The sequence below is a fragment of the Acinonyx jubatus genome, chromosome E2, assembly GCF_027475565.1.
Source record: "Acinonyx jubatus isolate Ajub_Pintada_27869175 chromosome E2, VMU_Ajub_asm_v1.0, whole genome shotgun sequence".
NCBI classification, from domain to species: Eukaryota; Metazoa; Chordata; class Mammalia; order Carnivora; family Felidae; genus Acinonyx; species Acinonyx jubatus.
In genome coordinates, this window is record NC_069396.1 from 5361722 (window position 1) to 5384231 (window position 22510).

At 44.0% G+C, this 22510-nt stretch overlaps 1 protein-coding gene across 1 annotated transcript in view; it reads right to left on the minus strand.

The window, feature by feature from the left end:
- Nucleotides 1-22510, minus strand: part of CDH13 (cadherin 13) — a 1023179-nt gene that overhangs the window by 409736 nt on the left and 590933 nt on the right. The gene's annotated exons all lie outside the window — the stretch shown is intronic.

Below are 22510 nucleotides of genomic sequence, written 5' to 3' on the forward strand. Positions count from 1 at the left end.
GTAACCTTGGCAGGAGTGTCTGTTTTGTGGTTGGGGTAAGTGCCTTGCCCAAGCACACACACTGGAGAGATTCAAATTCCCAAGTCGTTGCTAGGATAATATCCTGCTGCTCAGAGACTGAAGACAAGAAGGCAAATGTCTGAGAATCCACGGGAACCATCGAATCCCATTTCAGTCTCAGGGTCCCAGAGCTCTTAGAGCGAGGTGCTATCTTATGCAAAGTTTGGAATGGAAAACCAACAGGTGAATTGAAGGCTCAAGCCAAACTCACTCTTAAAATCAGTAAAATCCACCAGAAAGTAGACTACAGAATTCTCTCCAATGAGTCCAACCCAACCATGTTTTCCTGTATTGTTGGAACAGATGGCTGACCTTCAACTGAGCCCCAGATGACGTTGTGGGCTTATCTTTACAGGGTGTAGATGAGAAAATAACATAGCATCTCCTAGATGCTAGAGTAACGCTCAGCTTGTGCAGACACTCTCGCTCTGAAACCAGAGCTGTTGTTCAGGTTGCTTTTCCTCTCACTGAGGGCATGTGTTTACGGAGTGAAGAGGGGGAAGAACCACCCACACTATGTAAATGGTTCTTTTTCTTTCCCTTTCTCCAAGCAAAATATTTGCCTTTGCATAAACTGAGCGTGCAGATGATTTAACTAGTGATATGGGGGCTTGGGTTTCCTGCCTGTAATGAAGAGTAGGTGGCATCCATTGGACAAGATGGAGGGGTGTCCATGGTATTATCTACCTATTTATTATCAACCTGTTTTTGAGCAATTCAAATGTCATCAACAAACTACACATCTGAACACACTGACATGCTCTCTCGCGGAAAATTTTGCCCATGATGGGGCAGATTGATCATATTTAATGAACCTGTCAGGCTCCCCTAACCTGAGAGAGGGCTCCATCCTGGAAGCCAGCTGATCTGACTTTATGTATCATTCCAGCTACCTCAGTTCGAAAAATTACTTGTCTTATTAATTATCAGTCTCGTGTCTATTATTTATTTTTATTTTGATAGAAAGAGAGAGTGAGCACAAGTAGGGGAGGGACAGAAGGAGAGGGAGAGAGAGAATCTTAAGCAGGCTCCAGGCTCAGCAGAGAGCCAATGAGGGGCTCGAGCCCACAACCCTGGGATTATGACCTGATCTGAAATCAAGAGTCAGACGCTCAACCAAATGAGCCACCCAGGTCCCCTAAATACCAATCTCATTGTTAATACCAGATCATTTTGACAGTCCTTCCGTACCTTTCTCTATTCATCTGGGACCCATTAAGACACATTTGAGAGAACAAAAATATTCGCATTTTTGTGAATCCTTATACCAGTTGGGAGGACAGCTGGTTAAAGAAGGAGGAACACAGAAAATACTACAGATCGTCAGCTTTCCCAAGGTGTGGTGGGGGTGAACAAAAGTTTATTAAAAATAACTAATACTAGACACAGCATGCATAGCTCATTACTCTCATGCATATTTTTGATGAGGGAAATGCTAGACAACAGCTCTTCAAATGAGATTTGACAGCAGGTAAATTACACAGTGTAAGGGTTTAAGGTGATCTACAGAACAACAATGTCTTGATCATAAATAGGATTTGTGTGCTGGAAAATACATTCCATCATTAATGAAACAGACAAATGAACTGAAAAACATCGTATCGCGCCATAGTTTTAAGTAGCTTACCTTAGCAGTGTAATATGGGTAGTAAGTCATGCATAAAACCCTGTAAAAGCTCATTAAGTCCGGATCAGTTTATTCAAAACAGCACATATTTCAAATAACTGTTCTTACTTAGCCCATTCCAGACTCTACTGTTTAACAACATCAACTAAAATAATGGAAAACAAGGCAGCTGGAATTCATTACAAGTTGTGTCCCTCCAAAACTTTTAAATCGGTGATCCCAGGGACATCAATGTTTTCTGTTGGTAAAAATCCTTGGGAGTCATTTCCTGGCACTGACCGTCCTACACCCTATGGTGACATTTCCCGTAAAGACCTTCTACGGCCTGGAGCCCTTTGACTTTGGGCTGAGAACTTCTACAAACGGCAGTCTCACACTTTTTTGAGGAGTCTTACCGCTTTATTGGGTTATTAGTACAGAGCAACCTTACTGAGAAGGCACTGGTTAGATTTCTGGCCAGTTGAAGGTTTAGAGGCAATATGTTTATGAAGGCTGCCATGATGCATCGAGTAAGTTGCAGATATCGAGCTGGCCATCAATAGCTCCATTTGCAGCATCCACAATTTCAAAGATAATTGCTCTCAAAGATCTCAAGTCACCAACGCATCTGTCAAAATATCAATAGCTGCGAAATCTGCCAGTCTTTCAGAATTCAAAGACCGTCCTTTACTAAAAGACTTTATTTTGTCAATGTTCCCAACAACTATACACAAGTAAATGGTCTGGGGGAGAGATTTATGACAAGAGTTTAAAACAGTTTATAAACCCATGAACATGTGCATGGGCTTCCCTTGCTGGTTGTGACCCTGACCCTCTCTACACTAGACCCAGATGGGCTGAGTGCTGACTTGTGAGCACTTCTAGAAGCTGCATCTCATGACATCCCCTTAGTGACAAGCTGAGATCAGTACTGAGATGACTTGCCTTTAACTGCAGGCTCTGGCGCGGTGTGCCTTCAGACCAAGGTAACACAGCTACAGGTGCCAAAATGGGACCAGAGTGCGGACTGTCTGAGTTGAACTCCGAGCTTTTGTCACTCTAGCAAGCTGCTCTCTCTACTGCTGCCAAAGTTTGCACACGGATTCAGTTTTGGTTTGGAAGCAACAGAGAAGTAATTAAGCTTTTTGGGCTTTATTTGTTTCGTGATATGATATGAGAGACATCTGTAAGTTTTGACTTCCTTGCATCCCTGGCCCTCTTGTATAAGTAACAGTGCCCTGCTTCCCTTTGGGCCATTATCTGTTCCCTACTCCCTGTGTGTGTGTTTCCAGTGGGCCTGTCGATCATAGTGTTATTTCCTCCAATCCTGCCCCGGAGGGGTGGGCTCATGAGCCGACCTAAGCCAATCGGGAGCTCTCTCCTGGGAACGGGAACCGTAATGCCAAGGGTGCAGCGGATCGGGGTGGGTGCAGAGCATTTCTTCCACTAATTCTGCCTCAAAGAGAGTCTTCAAGAGTTTCTGGCTGTGGTCCCCAGAACTGAGCCTCTTCCTATCCTTTCTCAGAGCCAGCTGTCCGATTTTAAATCTGTATAATATGGCCGGCACGCATCCAGTGATGCTCTTACTGCTTAAGTTGGCCAGGGCTTGTCTGTCCCTCAATCACAGAGCCCTGAGCAGTTCACATGAGAACATCATTGTGAGCTGGTCCACATCTGCACGCACACAAACGCTGCCAGCTTGTCTGCGTCTGCCTGCAGTGGGCTAATCAAAGACACAAGTGGGCTGTGCAATCAAGGGCAGAAGACACCAAAAGGAACGTGGAATAAAAATGTGTCCGTCAGCCAGTAGAAAAAAAAAAATCCGGGGCCTATTATTTCCCACATTTCTTTCTTCTCTAGGAAGAGGTTCTATCTGTCCCGGCTGAGGAAGATGGCTTCGAAGAAAAGAGACTTCTGGGCATCCTGGAGGGGAGCGGGTCTTCCGGCGACCCGGATTTAGTTCATGCCATTCCTTACTGCGTGGGCTTGTACAACTCACTTCCCCCCGCTGAGACTCAGCGTCCAACTCTGTAGAATGGGAGTCATATGACCAAAAAGACAGTGTTTGTTTATGCATGTGTGAATGTATGTGGACATATGTGGTTCACACACAGATTCAGTACATAGGCCTTCAGAAATTTCCTGACAGCAGGAACACTTAAGGAGATAGTCAAGGGGAAGGAATAGGATTGGACCAAGAACATTTATTACTCTACATACATGTGCGTGTCTAGGCCCTAGCATACACTTACATGTAACAAGTGAAAAAAAATTTTTAAAGCAAATCTCCTTGCTGCCAGGCATCCTCATTTCACACCTGAGAAGCACACATCCTGATATGACAGTTGACTTGCTGTGTGTCTCACAGAAGGTCATGGAGGGATGGGGATAGGCGACCGAGACTCCAGAAGAATTTTAAGCTCTATGGATTCGTTTGACAAACAGGAACTTGAGACCCAGTCAAGGATCTAACTGGCACAGCCGGGACATCACAGGCATGACAGAGTTCTGAAGAACGGAACGAAGACGGAGGAGGGGCAAGAGAGGAGAGAGGCTCCGGGAGGAAGGAGGGGGCCTGGCCACCACGGCATCGGCCGGGCAGAGGACGGCCCTTTCCTCACGGTGTTTTGCCTGAATTGTATGGTTCTGGAACCACCTGTATGGGGGTCTGGGCTGAAAACAGTCATGAAATCAGACTGGGCGCCCCTTCTGTCTCCACACAGTCTCCAACTGGATCTGTTTCTCTGGTCCTCCTACAGCCGTGAAGCAAATAGCTTGCAGGGAAAGAGCCTACAAGCAGTCATGGCTGAAAGTATCCCCCGCTCCCTGGGAATGGTAGCTCCATGTGGGTGGGTCCTGTCCAAGGCCCACAGCACCACCCCACCCATAGCACATGCACAAGGGATGATTTTGAAGGATTGGGGGAAAGAGGAGGGAAGGGCTGAAGGGAGAGATGAGTGAGCAAAGACAACGATGGGTGCTGGACAGGCGCCAGGCTCCTGGAAGAGCACGGCCTTGGTGGAGCTGTGGCCACAGGCTTGGCTAAGGAGCGCCTGCCCGTCATGCTTCCGGCATGGACCTTCCTGTGACTCTCCTCTCGGCCTCCATTACGTTTGCTTACACACGTGCACACATGCATACACACACGTGCAGCTTTGACGTTTTCCGTTCTTCCGCTCTTCATTTCCTGTTTCTCAACCAACAGTCACAGAAACTAATTTACCTTATCAAAAAGGCAATTACTCAGTATCTTAGACTTCTATTTATTTGACAGGCTTCTAATTTTCTCACTTTTACCTAATTTGACAGGGAATATTATAGACATAACTAGTCTTTCAGAATGACTTTCACAAGGTTAGTTCACTTGTTAATTGACCCTCCGTGATGGCAATTTATGAAGCATATTAATTTCATCTGTCACTTCCAACACAAAGTAAATGTGGAAAATAGTCTATCTTTCATAAGGGACCTTGTAAAAGAAGTATGTCGGAATTCTTAATTAATGTATGCCTATCCTTTCAACCATTGATATTGTGCAGAACTTTTATACCCACTCATCTGAAGCTCTGTCTCCCTTTTATAAATGTTTTGTTATTCCTTTATGATGAAGGAGAGACACCTTCACTGAGGATTATTCTGCAAGGGATATAAATCACCCTTATATAAAAATGAAGCAGCCATTTGTCTGGAAGGATTTCTGGAGCCCACAAAGGAAAGTTAAAAAAATTCCCATGAGAGCTGTAGCAAGAGGAAAGACCGCCTTTCCAGAAGGCAGAAGCGGATGCCCTTTCACACCCACAGTATGGCTACTCCAAGGAATGAAATCAGACACACCACTTGCCCCCTTTAAGAAAGGAAGGTGGTGCCTCCACAGGCTATGTTGGACCTTCGAAGGACACCTGGTGAAGAGAGAGAGAGCTCACCGCTTGGATGTGATTGGCTATGTTCCTTTTCCTGAACTTCCTGACACCCCCCGTTCAATTTCAACCTTACTCATTTCAAAATCACTTTGGAGCCTACCAGTGGGCAAGCACTCGGGATAAAGCTGCAAACAGAACAGACGCAAACTTGAGGCTCACGGGGCTCACACTCATGCAGAGGAAACAGGAAAGTCAATAGAATACAGAACAGAATTACAATATGGAGTGATAAGCACCAGGACAGAGTGAGGGGTGGTTCTGAGGCTGAGGGAATGGATCCAGAACATAGAAAGGAAATTCCCTTGGCACGATGTGGAGCGACCTCTGGGCTTTCCCTCCCTCCCTGAACATTCTTTCTATGGATTCCCTGGAGTTCTCCCAAATTCCTGATTCCTGCACATTGGCTTATGGAGCTTCAACATCTAAGTAGGCAACTCTTCCAGCTTCCGTTCAAGCACAGATGCTCGGGGCGCCTTCATAGGTACGCATGTTGAGTCTTGGCTCTTCCCCTGATTTTTACCCAGATCTGAACTTTCCACACACCAGCAGGGAGCCTCAATGAACAAGGGCTCCATTTCTTCACCCAGCCAATGCCCTAGTTAAAATGTTGGCTCAGCAAGGGGCCTCTGCATGGATTCCATCATAAATCACCCAGGTTCAGCATTAATATTCTCTTAGAGTAATGGTGTCTTTGGCTCTGTGATCTCAAGTATTTTCTTCTTGCCATTTTCTCCATGTTGAAAACCTACTGCCCTTATGAGATGAAGTGCCATTTTCAAGTTTGAACGTCTTCATGGAAGAGATCTCCAGAAAAGACTAGGATCCTCTGTTGAGGCTTGAAATCTTACATATATATATATATATATATATATATATATATATATATATATATATATATCCAGGACTTATTAAAGCTGAGTTTAGCCTAATTGTTTATGTTTTCTCTGATCAAATAGAGAAGTTTTACTTTCCCTCAAGCGTCTTGCTAATAAATCCCCTCAAAGGTCATTCCTGGCTTTGAGCTAAGCACAAAATATATATGTTTGGGAAGAAAAGGCCTAATCTTTAATTTGACAGTAATGGTATAAGAGTTGAGGGTTTTCTTTGTTAAAGTAGCAATATACATACATATATGTATATACATATTATTTGCAACATATATGCACATATATATATAATAGTAATAAAATACAAGACCGTGTTAAGGAATATTTATCCTGAGTTTTCTACAATATATTTAACAGAAGCATATTTTAGAGCATTTATAATGAAAACCATTTGATTTCTGATTGAGATAGTCCATGCCAATGATTTACACACAGAAGCATTTTATAAAAATGCAAATTACAAAGGTGGCATGCTGTAATGTCCTCATCAATCATAAAAATACATATTTTGAATAAGTGTTGAGATATATAATCTATACTTCATAGATCTCAGCACGGGAGCACTACCATTACTAGCCGAAGTGCACCACGTGATTATCGGAAAATAATTACTCCCTTGCTCTAATGTTATCACATGATAATAATGCTAAGATGCTGTTCTGAGCAATAACATTTCTGAGGAGGAGAAAATTTCTTCCTCGTTTAATCTCACAGCCAAAAAAAGAAGGTCGGGTGTGGGGGGTAGGGGTGTGTGAGTGCACACACGTGCACGTACGTGGGAAATGGGACATTCTTCCTTTGTCTTCAAGGTTAGCAGACGTACCTTTTACAGTATGTCTTCCTTTCTGTTAACAAAGTAGGTGAATTAAGCCCCCAAACCTTCCAGACACTGAAGAAACGTTGGTGTTTTTAGTTTTTTTACCAAAGATAATGAAACCCCAAGGGAGGAAATTCATGGTTAAATAAAGGTTTCATGGCTCAAAGGACTGGATGTTCATATTAGTAAAATCACCCTCCACTGTATGGTCAGAGCTACTCTGAAACTACCCACACATCTGTGGACACATGCAATTAGCTCTTACAATAGGCTGGAGGAATTCTGGAATATTCCTGTTGCTTTAAGATGCCATCAGTGAAGACAAAGAGATATAGGTCTGAACTGACCTTCCTCCTCCCCAGGGGAAGAGCTAATAAAATAAAAACAAAACCAAAACATAACAAAATAAAACAGTGGAATGGGAAAAAGAATCGTAGTGGGGATAAAACAGGCCGTACTGAATCTCAGATGTGTGCTTATCACAGACTCAACTGGAGGGACACAGTCTTCTGAAGTGGAGTGAGGGTGGTTTGGGCACGGGGTCACCGTTTACTCCTGGACACCTGGGGCTGGGGCAGAAGTGACTGCAAAGCCCATACCACAATTTTGCCCTGAAGTTGGGTTAGTACCACCCAACTGTGGTTTGTCTTCTGGAACTGAACTTGGCAACGCTTATTCATGCTGAAGCCTTCAATTTCTTCCCCTTGTCTGTTACCGTGTAGGGGCTCAGAAAACAAACAAGACTTTCCTCTTTCTATGTCTTTTCACAGCTTTGTAGATAAGTTGGAAATAGTAGCTACCATTGCTTATGGAACACTTCCTAAGTGCCACGTACTTTCTTCTATATTCTAGAACAGTCGTTCTCAACTAGGGGTATCTCCTCTTCCAAAGACATCTGGTGGTGTCTGGAGATGTTTTTGGTCATTACAACTTGGGGCTGGTGGATGCTACCGGCATCTGGTTATAGGCCAGCCTCCACAAAGAAGAACAATCCAGCTTCAAGCGTCAGTAGTGCCGAGGACGCCTTTGAGAAACCCTGTTTTAGAAGGATTTCTGTGGTGCTCACATCACAAGTATGAGTTAGGTATTTTTAGCATTCCTATGCTGCACATTAGGACACAGGGTCTCAGAGGTGAAAAACTGTAGGAGTGATCATTTATTGTCTACTTTGTGCTTGGCTCTCTCCTAACCGCTTTACTATGTGCCACGTGCTCATCATGGCCATGAATTAAGTCACATTAACCCCATTCCACAGATAAAAGAAAACGGAACATCAATTGCCCAGGGTCACATAGACCTGAATGGACAGAACCAAGATAAACATTCCCTTCTGCCTGGCACCAAATCCCATATCCCTGTATCCCCCCGAGTCAAGGTCATTGCTGCTCAGGGGCAGGTTCAGGGATTCAAACTCAGAAAGTAGAATTCCAGCTTCTAGATTTTTTCCATGATACCTTGGGGCCACACAAGGAAGGAAAACCCTCCAAAAGCACACAACATATAAATGTGCTGGGATTAGACTGAAGACTTAAAGGCATCAAAGATGCTGGGAACTCAGGTATACTAAAAGATTCTTCCACAGAAGGGACATGGGACAGAGGTGCCCAAGCAGGGAGGCTCTCTGCGGTCAGCGGTCCCCTCCTACACACAGCCAGAGGCCAAGAAACAGATGATGATAAAGATGTCAAGGGGTCAGTTTGCTGCCCTGCTTCTGTGTGAGCAATGCTTACGCTGTGGGGAGTCTTCAAAAGTGTGGACAGGGATACCTTCCAATGAGTCAGCTCTGGTTTTATAAACTGACCTTACATTGGGAACATTCTATTTTAGATGGCCAGATCTTGCTGGTCTGGGGGAATGCCTGTATTATTTCAATTACAATACTTGAAGTTTAGAGAGAAAGCTCCTTCGTAAAGTATGCAGAGAGGGAGATCACTATTGAAACCTCTCACCCTTATTAGCAGCTTCAAGGTGATTAAGTCACATGAATTTAATTGTTAGCCTATTAACCCATAGAATATCTGCTCAATGCCTTGCTTATAAATATCACATCCACTGTCCCCCTTTTACAACACAAGTGTTGTTATCATCATACCTTATTCCAGTCAATAATTTGTCCCAATGGGCATTTATAAAAAATATTTATCCAGCTATACGTATTGAGAACCAATATCTATTATTTGACGGTTACTCTGTATCGACCCCATCAGATCTAAGTGGCTAGTGCCTAGATTCTGATTTTCTTAGATGTGTTCTCACTTTTATCTTGAAACCCCCAGAAAAAGCTGGAATCGTCACCTCAAGCTCCCTCCCTCCCGCTCAACCCAACCACTTAACCGGTCACCTGGCCCCATCGTGACTCCGTCTAGAATTCCCAACAAATTTCTCCTCAAAGATTTTGGTCTCCTTCCACTTTCCACTCTATGTAGTGAGCGGTTCCCGATCGGACCCACATATCCAATCTCATGTACTCTTGTGCTTCAAATCTTTCAGTGGGTTGCCAGTTCCTTTAAGATAAAACCCACATTTCTTAGCTTATAAAACCCTTTACAATCCAACTCCTATCTTCCCCTCCAGCCACATCTCCTATCACTCATGTGGCCTCTACGCCATCCATGCAATACTAGCTCTTGGAATTCCCTAAATAATTGTAATTTTCCATGCTTCCTGTTTTTGCACATCCTGAGATGGTTCTCTCTCCACCCCCAACGCTTGTAGACTAGAAATGGTCCTCTCCATCCTACAAGACAGGCCAGGTCTGGAGTCCTAGTTAAAACCTTCCCTGTCCCCCCATGCCCCTCCCACCTAAGAAGCCCATCCAAGTCCACCATGAGAATCCTGTGTCCTTGCCAAGTCTAGGTGAAGAGTGGGTAGGTGTCTTAATTCTTGACTATGCTGAAAAGTATGGGTGTGTAGGCATTTTCCTTCTTATACCCCTCCTCCCCAAAAAAAAGACAAACAAAAGAGATACTCTCTTTTTCCTCTCTGAGGTCGCCATGTTGGCAATTTCTGGAGCCATGTTGGTACCAACCAAGAGCTAACGTTGGACTGGAAATGACGGGGGCCGGGATAGACCAGAGAGATTGAAAGAGCCTGAGACCTTGATGAGATTGTGCACGTGGGGGTCTGCCCTTCTTCTGACCTCCCAGTTTGATGAAATTTATTTTCTCACTTAAGTTTAGATCCGTTTGAGTTAGAGATTTCTGTTATTTGAAGCTAAAAGCATCCTTACTTCACTGCCTTCTCTGATATCCCCGCTCTTACCTCTTGGCTCTATATTCCTCCTTGGTCTTTTGCTACCTTGCTTCTCATTACATTTATTTGTAATTCTCCTTTGACCTGTCTGACTTCACTTATTAGAATGTGAACTTCTTAACAGCAGGGACCACGGTATTATTAGTCTTTTATCTCTTAGTTCTTGGTAAATAGCAGGTGTTAATAACATTTTGCAAAATCAACTTTGATAGCTTCATAGGGGATAAGGAGTTGGGAGGAAATTTATGTGGTGTCTTCTCTTATACTTACTTATTTCCTGGTGTAGAAGGAGCCCTGTTTGTACAGTGTGAAAAATGCCTTCTTGACTTAAATGTTGGGTCCTGCCATGTTGTGAGTCAGATTCAACTAACATTTGCCGAACATCTACTCCGTGCCAACAACTTGCAGGAGACCAGCTGGGACTAGCGTGAGTCTGAGGCCTTAACCCGACAGAGAGCAGAGGGCAGCATGAGGCCAGGCATGGGCTTTACAGAAATGAGCTTCCAAGCTGGAGATGTCAGCATTTCTTCATAAAGCTTTCCGGTCCCATGCAGATGGCTTCCCTAAAGCGGCTTCTCCTAAGTAGGGGAAGGAGGCCCGGCTCCGGTCTGGCTTGGTTTGGACCATCAGCTCCGGCAACAAGGAGCTCCGTAATTAAACAAGGTGCTACTTAAACCCAGCACGATGCAGCCGAAAAGAGGAAATCCCTGAGAGGGAGGCAGAGCGGATACATTCACTGAGGGACTGAATGGTTTTGAAAGAAAACCCTAAGTTCTGTGTATCAGCTCACCAGGTGCAGTAAAACGTCGGCCATTCAAACCCTTCAGGAAGATGAGCCACCATGGGGGGGGGGGGGTCTAACACCCTGTCCCTTTGCTTCAAGCCACGTCTTTCCTTCTTTATTGTCATAGGTGTTGCCTCTGGATTATTTTGCAAAACATTATGAAGTTATACTTTTCTAGAATGTTGCCAAAATGTACACAATTTCACAGTTGAGATTTATAGTGTGAAATTCTATGAAAAAAGTTCCTCATACATTACAAATGAAACACATGTTAAGAAGGGCATATAATCTCAATTATAAGAGACTGTACTATAAGTGAACTGAATACCGGCTTTTGAAATTCCAACGTAAAATTAATTTGAAATTTGAAAGGATCATTTAATCCATGGATATGTGACTTATGGTTGTTTTAATCCTTTTTTAGAACCAGTTTATTGAGACATGCTTGACATACAAAAAGCTGTATATATTTAATGTATATAACTTGGTGAGTTTAGAGATAAGCATACATCTGTGAAATCACTGTCACAATCTATGCCTTACGTATATCAGTCTCCTCCAATATCATAATCAGAGCAATAACAGTAATAATAAATAAAGAGGGCAACAGCCATATCTCCTTTAACAGACTATCTTAGTACTATGTGCCTTTCCTTCCTTGGATTTCTTTTTATGTCTATTTATTTATTTTTGGGAGAGAGTGTGAGTGGGGGAGGGGGAGAGAGAGAGAGAAACAGAGAATATGAAGCAGGCTCCACACTGCCAGCACAGAGCCTGATGCGGGGCTCGATGTGAGGCTCGAACTCACGAACGGTAAGATCATGACCCAAGCCGAAGTCAGACACTTAGCCGACCGAACCACCCAGGCACCTCTCCTTCCTTGGGTGTTTTAAAAACATCATACACCACGTGAGTGTACAAATCTTAAAAGTACAGTTGGATAAATTTAAAATATGTAAACACAATCCATGATCCATCCTTCCCATCCATTCTAGAATTTTAAAAGTTTGCAATCATGGGCGCCTAGATGGCTCAGTCGGTTAATCGCCCGACTTCGGCTCAGGCCCTGATCTCATGTTCTATGGGTTCGAGCCCCACCTCGGGCTCTGTGCCAACAGCTCGGAGCCTGGAGCCTACTTTGGATTCTCTGTCTCCCTCTCTCTCTGTCCCTCCCCTGCTCATGCTCTGTATGTCTCTCTCAAAAATAAATAAACAAAAAACAAAAAGAAGTTTGCAATCATATTTTTTGTGAGACTATTTGATCACTACCTCATCCTGACCATATAGGAGGTTCATGCAGGGCAAAAGCCACATTGATTTTGCTCAGCACTGTGTCTCACCTGCTACCTGGTGCGGGGCTGAGCACATATGTGTTTGTTGAACCAATAAACGAACTGGGAACGAGATGATGCCAGCACAGCTGAATTTGCCAGGGCTCAGTTCATCTGTCTTTAAATCTGCGATTTCTTCCCTTCCCACTTCCAGGTTTGAGAAAATCAAGTGAGACTACTGACATGGTAGTACACGTTGTAAGTTGTGCTACCACATAGAAGTGTACATTTAGCAAATGCAAATATGTTAACTATTTCTCTTTGTCTCTAAACTTAGAAGTGAGTCTAAATGTGAAACTCCATAAATATCCCGTACTGCAGACCACAGAGCAGCATTTTCTAAGTTAATCTTTTATAATAAATAGCTTGTTTTGATCTCTATCTGTAGGATCTAGGAGAGTAGCACTGATTTCGAAGACGGTCTTTAACGATCCCTGCTTCTTTGTATTTATACCGTTGGGTGATCCCCCGTCCTTGAGGGTGGGCTGAAACTAGTGACTTGCTTCTAATAAATAGAATATGGTAAAAGTGATGGGCACTTTTAGGGGTTACAAAAGACTGTTTCTTCCATTTCTCTGACACTCTCTCTGTTGCCTTCTTGGCTTGCACATGGTGAGGAAGTAAGCTGCCAAGTGGGAGAGGCCCACATGGCAAGGAGCAGCTGGCCACCTCCAGCCAACCCCCCAGCAAGGACCTGAGGCCCTCCATCTGACTACCCGCAGGGAGGTCAATTCTGCCAACAAGAATGTGAACTTGGGCCTTTGTTCGGTTGAGCCTGGGGATGACTGAAGCCCTGGTGACACGATGACTGCAGCCTGGGAGAGACTCTGAGGCAGAGACAAGCCACACCCAGACTCCTGACCTAAAGAAGCTGTAAGTTAATAATTGTGTGTGGTTTCAATCCACTGAGGGGTGGGGTCATTTGTTTTGCAGTGATAGCTAACTAATACACATTCCATGAATTTCCAGTACTTTGGATAACAGTAATAGTGACGGGTATTTTCCAGGTTAAACGTTTTGGTCTATGACTCTGGCTTTATCATGAGTCTGTGAACATAAGGAGAGCAGGACAGTAGATGTTTTAGTCTACGCTAAACAAAGTGATGGTTTTGCAAAGTGTGGACACATAGGAGGTGCTCTTTAAGTATTTGTGCACTGAATGATGAATAGTTAACTGAAGCAAGATGACCTCTAGTGAACCTGAAGGACATATGCCAAGGAAAGGCAGGTGAGTAAAGGGGATCTGGGGCAAAGACGGCTTCTCTAGACCGTGAAAATAGCAAGAGTGGACACACTGCATCCGTGGAACCTCCACATCTTCCAAGCTATGACAAGAGCCAGGAAGTTTATGCTAGGGCGGGGCCATCTTTATGTCTCTTCCCCTACAACACTTTTGCAAATGCATCTTGTTTTTCACAACCTTAGGTAGAAACTTGAGCGACCCAAACATCAAAAATAAGGTTACTAATAAAGAGGAACACGTACCCTGTGTGTGTTCTGCGGTCATTAAAAATGACAATATACGTGACTTTGAAAGATACTATGGTAAAATCTTGGATGGTGAGTAACTTGTTCTGTGAGTGTTCCACAGACGAGCAAACATTTCTAATAAATTGTAACTTGATAAACGAGAGATGTCTTGTAATACAGGTAGTATGGGATGCTGAATGCCACATGACCACGTGATCACAACTGAGCCAACAGTTCTTGAAATTTACTTTGATACACGAGTGCTTTGGATTACAAGCATGTTTCCGGAATGAATTATGCTCACAAACCAAGGTTTTACTGTAGTTTCCTTTGGGCTGGATAAAACAAGTAGCATCTACTGCCTGATTCCATTTTGATAAAATTATATGTGTATTTATATAGCAAAAAGTCTGGAAGGAGATATATGGACGATGCTTATCTTTTGGTGGTAGCACTATGGGTGATTTTTATTCTTGTTATACTTTTTAGTATTTCCTAATTTTTTTTAAACAACAAACATGGATTAGTTTTATACTCTGAAACAGTAAAGGCTATATAAATTTATTGCTAAATAATAAAACAAGGAAGATGCCCTAAAGATAACAGTTTCCTGCTAATGCTCTTATTGGAAAAGACATCACATTGTCTAGAGTGAAAATTCCTTCAGCTCTTGTTACTTAGGGGTCCTGGAGCCGGAGCATTCTCATGGGATCCTGGGTGAAGGTGTGTGTTATGGGGTTTTCTGACGGAGTCATCGGAGCCCATGAACCTGAGGTCCTTCCAAGTTCAGAGGTTAATGAAGAGAGACTGGTGTCCCAGCTGTTCTAAAAGGTTTAGTCCGTCTTAGATGTTTCCATACCAGACCCTTACTTCTTGGGGTTTTTAAGCCCTGGGGAAGCTTGGTTTTCACTCTAAACCACATTTCTTTCAGTGTGCCAGAATGAGCCGAGGGGCCTGTTTGAAGTTCTCTTTCCCTCTGTGAGGGATTCATTTTGTAGGTTTGGGGCAGGACACAAGAATCCACACTTTTACACATGCATTTGAAAAATGTCAATGCCTTCTTATTGTCTAAGGGCTACATATGGGAAATGACTACTTGCAAAAGCCATCATTCCTACTGGCTCGGTTCCATTAAAAGATAAATAACCCTTTTGTGTGTGTATTGATGTTTTCCATCATTTTTTAAAAAAATTTCACCAGCTGTACAGATCAGAATACGGACACACGTTTCCCGAAGGAGAGTCGGGATCTCACTTTGAAATAGTCGTAGGCATTTAAAAATCTAACTTGAATGACCTTCAATCAGTGTATTTGCTCCATCCCTTTGGTCACTTGTCTGCATATTCACCCGTGGGATACATATAATGCGAGGCATTCTTCAGGAGGCCAGGCTTACAAGGATTCACACCGAAGTTCTACTTGACATTGGAATCCCCTTGACCGGTTCAAGTATGTCAGGTTCTATTTGACTGAAACCTGACATGTACCGTATACCAAGAGCTCTCTCCAGCACATTGGCAAAGGCATCTGACTTCAAAAACCACGCGAACAGGGCCTGGTGAACAGTAGGCACGAAGTATCACGATGTGTTCAGTGACAGCCAATGTGTTGGTGCTGGGAGAGGAGTTTCAACTACAAGGAACAGTGTTTCTGGCCTTCATCACCTTCCCCCAGAGGTCCTTGCCCTGACTTATACATTCTTTACCTGTCGGAACTGGTGTCCTGAGAAGAGACCCACAGTCTTCCGGGCATCCCCCTCTCCTTCGTTCCATCTTCCACAGAGCTATTCCCTGAACACATATGATTTAATCATTTCTTTACCTAGAAAGCCTCTCAGGGCTCCTCGCTTTCTCCAGTAATTGTTTTCTATCTGTGGAATGTTCCAATACATTACAAAACTAGGGTCCATCATCACGCACCCCTTCCATCCCCCAGGAGGACGTACATTTAAGTGTGATGGGGTCTACGTGCAGTCTTCTACTGTCCTTAACGGTTGCAATACGTTGCAGAATATTCAAATTAGAGCAAGATGGGTTAGAGTAGATTTCATTATGAAATGGTTACCTCTGTCATGGAGAGCGTGTGCCCTACAGAGATGCCCGGGGGCCCATTGGGGATGTGCGTGTGCAGTACTATCTGAGAACCGGCATGCCTCCCGGAGGCCACAGCCCGATGCTCCTTGTTATAACACCTTCCCCCTCACTCTTAGGCATACATCACTAACAGATCACAGACCTCCTCTATTTTCCCACTGTCATGCCTTACATCCCGCCCCTTTCTAAACACGTCTTAACTCACTCTCATTACTTGTCACGCTTATTCTCCCTGACCCTGAACTTGAACTTCTATGACTGATGTCATGCCTTGACAGTCACCTTTCGGGAACTGACCACAGAACATATCCCCTGACTGTGGCAGTGCCCCATCTGACCCGGGGCAGAGTATCGACTCTTGGCACAAATCGGTTTTCTTATGAGTAAAATGGGGGTGTAATTTAAGTCATAGGAAAGTTATAAAGATTAAGAGAGAAAATGCAAGTGAAATGCTTGGCATGGTTAGTCGATGTGATGAAAGGGAGGGAGGCATTTGAGGGAGAGAAACACAAAACAGGAGGAGAAGCTATCTTACCATGATGGACATTCACTAGCACTGAAAGTACCAACACCAAGAATACTGTGAATGTGGGAAGCTGTAGGTCAGAGAAACTCTCCCTATGAGGTCGTCCGTACATAGAAGGTTATAAAAGTTTCTGCAACAGAGAGAGTTCATTCAGTGACCAGACTTCGGTTTTCTGAAAGCTTAATAGACTAGTCCAGACACAACTTTAATTCTGTCAATTGGAAACGGTCTATCAACAGAAGTCAGGAAGGGGATCCTTGGTTTCTCACTACAGATGACTACATTTGCATTCGGATTTACATATTCATGTCTCAGGAGTTTGATTAGTAAAATTCCATCTCCAAGACACAAGTCACTTTGGGACAGACACCGAATCAGGCTTCAGATCTGTAAAGAAGAGGACGATGCCTTGCGTTGTTGACACAGGCCTTATTTCAAGTGGCCTTGTCTCGGAAAACGAACAACCGTCCCCGGATGATAACTGACCGCATCCAGCAACAACTGGGAACCTGAGCTCTCTTTTCTTTCAAAGGCAAAGCTGCCACATTCACCTTTTTCTCACATGCTGTAGCTCCCACATTAGAACAAGAGCCCCGGGAGGCATGGGTCAGATCAGATGTCTTTGCGTCTTCAGCCCCTGACTCAGTAAGCATTCGATAAATGTTTGCTGTGAAAAATAACTTAATGAAAGCCCTTTTTCCATAATGAGATAGGTCTCTGACCTCTTATCAAAGGATTTGATATCCATCCTTAATAAGGACCCTGATCAGATATGCGTAGTACAAAAATCTGTCAGAAAAGTTCGTGCGTTTTCCATTGCCGATAACCCATCTTTTAAAACAGAGTGCTTTAAAATGGAATATAATGTTGCACGGTAATTATTGTTGTGATAACATCAAATGCAATGATCATTGCTGTTGTGTAATTGACCCAAGTACCTGCTTTGTAACTTCAGTCCAAGGGACATGTTTAATTATAGACTCAATCATTTATCCAATATCAAAAACCACGGCATCAAGGTTTAGGACCTAATAACCAGGCAGGAATTGTAAAACCGTTTTCCCAAAGCAAGCTCATTTGTTTCATAAAAAAATTACTTAATTCTGATTAATATACTATTCCATGTAAGTATAAATAAAGAAAAAGGAGTTGGTGTACAATCAAGCTAAACTAATATAACTATTCAAGCTTTTACAATACCGATTTTCCGAATATGCCCTGAAGGAATTCTCAGAAATGGAGTGCTAAGTGATAGATTTTTTAAAAAAAATGAGCATCCCAATGATTTCAATTCAAATATCCATAATCATTTTTATCATCCAACTTGGATGGCCAACTTGGTGAGAGTAGTTGATAGGCCTTATCCAGGAGAGGTGTATGGCTCTTGCCTTTTGAACTGGGCAGATTTGTTCAAAATACAAATAGAGGTTGTAAGACTCTGAGCCACAGACGGGAGAGACAGCGGGTTCTCAAACAGCAGGACAGTGAAAGTATTGGAAAGACATCAGCTGCCAAAAAAGCTCCCCATGAAAAAGTGACCCCAGGACCATGGAGAGAAGGGGGTACAAGTGGATAAAATGAGAAAATGTTAATGAAGCCATTTCTAAGGGTTTCATTGAGTGGAGGGGAAAATATCACCAACTCCCATCGTGATTACAACTGTATATTAATTGAGATTCAGCACTGTCTGCATTCATGCTTCAGTTGACAGCTACCAAGTTGTTAAAGCTTAAACAGAAACTAACTGAATTGATCTTATGTCTAGTTACAACCTGCCCCTTCTGAGATCTGTACTTTCCAAACTAAATATAAACAAAGGTGGTTACGCAAGCCAGCCAGAAAAATATCTGGAGGACGTTAGAAGTTAGGGGCGCCTGGGTGGCCCAGTCGGTTAAGCATCCGACTTCAGCCAGGTCACGATCTCGCGGTCCGTGAGTTCGAGCCCCGCGTCGGGCTCTGGGCTGATGGCTCAGAGCCTGGAGCCTGTTTCCGATTCTGTGTCTCCCTCTCTCTCTGCCCCTCCCCCGTTCATGCTCTGTCTCTCTCTGTCCCAAAAATAAATAAATGTTGAAAAAAAAATTAAAAAAAAAAAAGAAGTTAACGCTGTTATACAGATTAATTCAATCACTCGTATCCACTGGGAGCGTATGATTAAAAGTGATGCAAAAAATTTGTATACCGAAAAATAACTGTGGGGAACTTTGATCTGGTCAAGGTGACATTAGCTACGTGGAAAATAATCACAGAAAACACTTTTGGAATATACAAAGGACCGGCTGTACAAGATATATTAAGGGGCGACTCAGGGCATTTTTTTCTGACTATATCAGGCAAAAGTCCCACGTGGCATAAATTCAGGTCAAAGTAAGCTGGAGTTGAATTATCCAACTTTCCCCTGCTGTAACCTCCATTGGTTTGGAGTTATGAGTGGTCAAGGCTACTTTTATTTGTCATTACCTCACACAGTGTGAGGCCCACCAGGAAACCTTTCTTTGCCCTTCTGGAAGTAAACTACCAAAAGTCTACCTTGGATTGTCTTTCCATTGGGTTCACAAAGCGTTCTTTGAGATGCACCCACAGTTGCTAACCACTGCTCTAAATAGAAACCCAAGAAAAAGCTCTTAGCACACACCAAGCAACCATAAGGTTAACATAATTGGGTCCCAAAGTTGATGCTTTGACTTCTAGCAGTAGAGGCCCATATAGGGTCAAGGCTGGGACATGTACTGTTCATTTCTTGACAACCACATTCATGTCTATTCATATGCCGACAGTGAGCTCTTCCTGGTCCTGGCCATCAGCAGGAAGGGGTCTTATGGGTTCTTGCAGGGGAGTGGGGCGAGCAGCCACCGGCTCGTGAAGCACCTCACTCCTGTTTCACTAAAGACTCATTTGATAACTGTAGGAGTTTCACATTTTTCTACTTCAAAAGGGCAAGGCATGGTGGCGGTTCCAACACCCCCAAGGGAGCTGCAGTGAGCACGCAGAGTTAATGGGAGGCCAGGGAGACTGATTTTCTCCTGCAATACAACTGACATCTCCAATATGCAAATCTAGGCATGTGTTCAAAAGGATGCCAATACCACTGTCTTTCCGATATCCTTAACACTTGAGACCACCAGTTTCAACAGCATGAACTTCCATCCAGACCCTGCATTCCAGCTGACTGTGCCATAGCTGCTCTTTTTTGGGGAGAAATGGAGATGCATCCACTTGAGTTTTACGAAAGGAAAAAAAAAATCCAATGTTGGGGGTGTGCACTATTTGTTGAGGACTCTTTGGGGAAAGGTTAAATCATCAGCTTCTAAACACAAATCTTGGATGCGCCCTTTCTTCTTGGTAACTCTCTGCCATGTGAAATGTCACCACCACCGAGAGGCCCTGTGCACACGGCTGGCTCTGTGGGACTCAGCAGTGGGGACAGCTTCCCCGAAGCTTAGCTAGCTGCCTGGTGCTTACTCCTGCAACTCTGCCTCCGCTTTTCCTTCCTCCTTGCCTTCCTTTTCCTAGTTTCTGAGCAGGGTTACAGCCATGGGCTTTAGACCTCATTTGAGGCCTTCCTCCTCCACCTAGTGTGGACCTTGAGCAAATTATTCAACCTGCCTGCACCTCTGTTAATAAGAGACCCAGCTGCAAAGGTTGCTCGGAATTTAAATGAGCTGGTGCAATGTTAAATCCTAGCGTGATGTCTCCTACATCCCTCAGTGATGGGGACTAACTAGTGTGGCCGTGATCAGAGCTGGACCAGGGTGAGGAGAGCAAGGCATTTGCTTTCTGTGCACCAGCGTAAAGGAGGTGGCAAAAAACCCAGTCATCAAGGTAAATAATATTTTCACGTAATATTTTACAAGTTAAGAATCAATGCAGGAAACGCATCATGAAAAGACCTCCAAATTAAAAAAAATTAACAGTTATTCACTTTTGAGAGACAGAGCATGAGCAGGGGAGGGGCAGAGAGAGAGAGGGAGACACAAAATCCGAGGCAGGCTCCAGGCTCTGGGCTGTCAGCACAGAGTCCGACGCGGGGCTCCAAGCCAAAACTGTGAGATCGTGACCTGACCCGAAGTTGGACGCTTAACCAACTGAGCCACCCAGGCGCCCCTCCCCTCAATTTTTAACACAGGAGCAGTCATGGTGCTGAGGTGAGCCATCCTGGAGCCAGAGGCAAAAGGAAAAATCAGCAATGGTGATACTGTCTTTATTTAGAATGCTGATATTTGGTTCATTATGGATTTTCTGCATTAATTTTCATCTTGTCTTTATTTAAAATTTTGATATTTTGCTTGTCATGGATTTTTTGCATTAATTTTGAGCTTTTAAAATGTTGCATGAAAATGTGATCTCCCTTGATGAATGAGGTTTTTTGGCCCCGGAGACAAGTCTTCCAACGGTCTCCTTCACTTCACCTTAGTCTGGGCTCCGCTGCCAATGACCATGTGCCGTGGAAATGTCTGATTTCACCCCAGCCATTTTGGGGCCCGTTTCTTGCCGGGCTTCCTGAGCATCCACTGATTTTTTGCTGAATGAGTGTGGTCTATAAAGTAATCTGTGGCTTTTTCACACATGTACCTGAGTCTCCCACGATAACCTGCGGGCTGTCTCAAGTAGGTGGCTATAAAGTAGAGGAAAGCGGGTCCCAGATGAAGGGAGGAAGGGGCACCATCTGGGGTACCACCTATGGTTTTCAAAGTTGTAATGTGCATGAGAGGGTGGATATGCTAAGGGGACTGTAGATCCAGCTCATGGGGCTCAGTCCTCCCACAAATAAAGAATATATTTAAAAATCTGGCACTGGCGCCTCCTGTATGCCTTTTGTACGCCTGCAAGGCTGCATATGACCAGAGGGGGGCGCCTTTCTTTTTTACGTTTGCACAAAGACACCATAGGGGCTCTCAGAAGCCCAAAAAAGTGTTTCTCAAGGTAAAACCGGCTGTAATATGATGTGCAACAGACAGCATGCAGGGAGGGTCCCCAGGGCTGGTGTGGGAAGAGGCTCATCCAGGTCCCGCACCGAGGGAGAGCTGCCACAAGTGTTTGGGTGAGTTGCCACCTGGAATCCAGTTCATGCTTCCAACACCGGGAACAAGGAGGAAGCAGGAAAGGAGCTCAGACAGACTCGCCAGGCAAGGAGACTCGGGCACGGGTCACGGTGACATATGGCTGAGCCAGAGGCTTCTGGGGTAACACCTTTTTGTTCCTTTGAAGCCTGGGGCAGAAAAGGGGCCCCATGCAGACAGGGACCCCCCCCCTTTCCCCCCCAGGCCTCCAACCCTTTTTTGGTCTGCTGTCTACTGCCCTCTGATGCCTGGTAACAATGAATGATTTTTTTTTTCGTAATAGTTCATTGGCTATTTTAATGCAAGTCTGGCCATTAAATTTGCCAACAAACCAGAACATGATTTAGACTCTGGTGATTTCAGTTACTCAGTGAAGCATGAAGGTAGATCCCCATCCCGAGATGACCCACAGATGGGTCAGCTCGGTCATGGCATGAAAGTGTCACTTGGGTCTCTAAAACCACCATAGAGTTAGTCACCTTTTCAAGATCTTACTTCTAACAGGTGAAAATAATTAAGAGCACCAATGAGAAATTAACTAGGATCAGGTCATTCCAGGGAAGGCTGAACACAAAGAAAACCAAGTAATGACTTCTTTCTATGAGACCTTGTCTTTATTTTGCGTAGGACTTTAGGCATTGATACGGACACGTTCCCTCTTGCCGACAGTCTACAGGTAGGATCACGGGGACGTGCTGGTCCCCTGG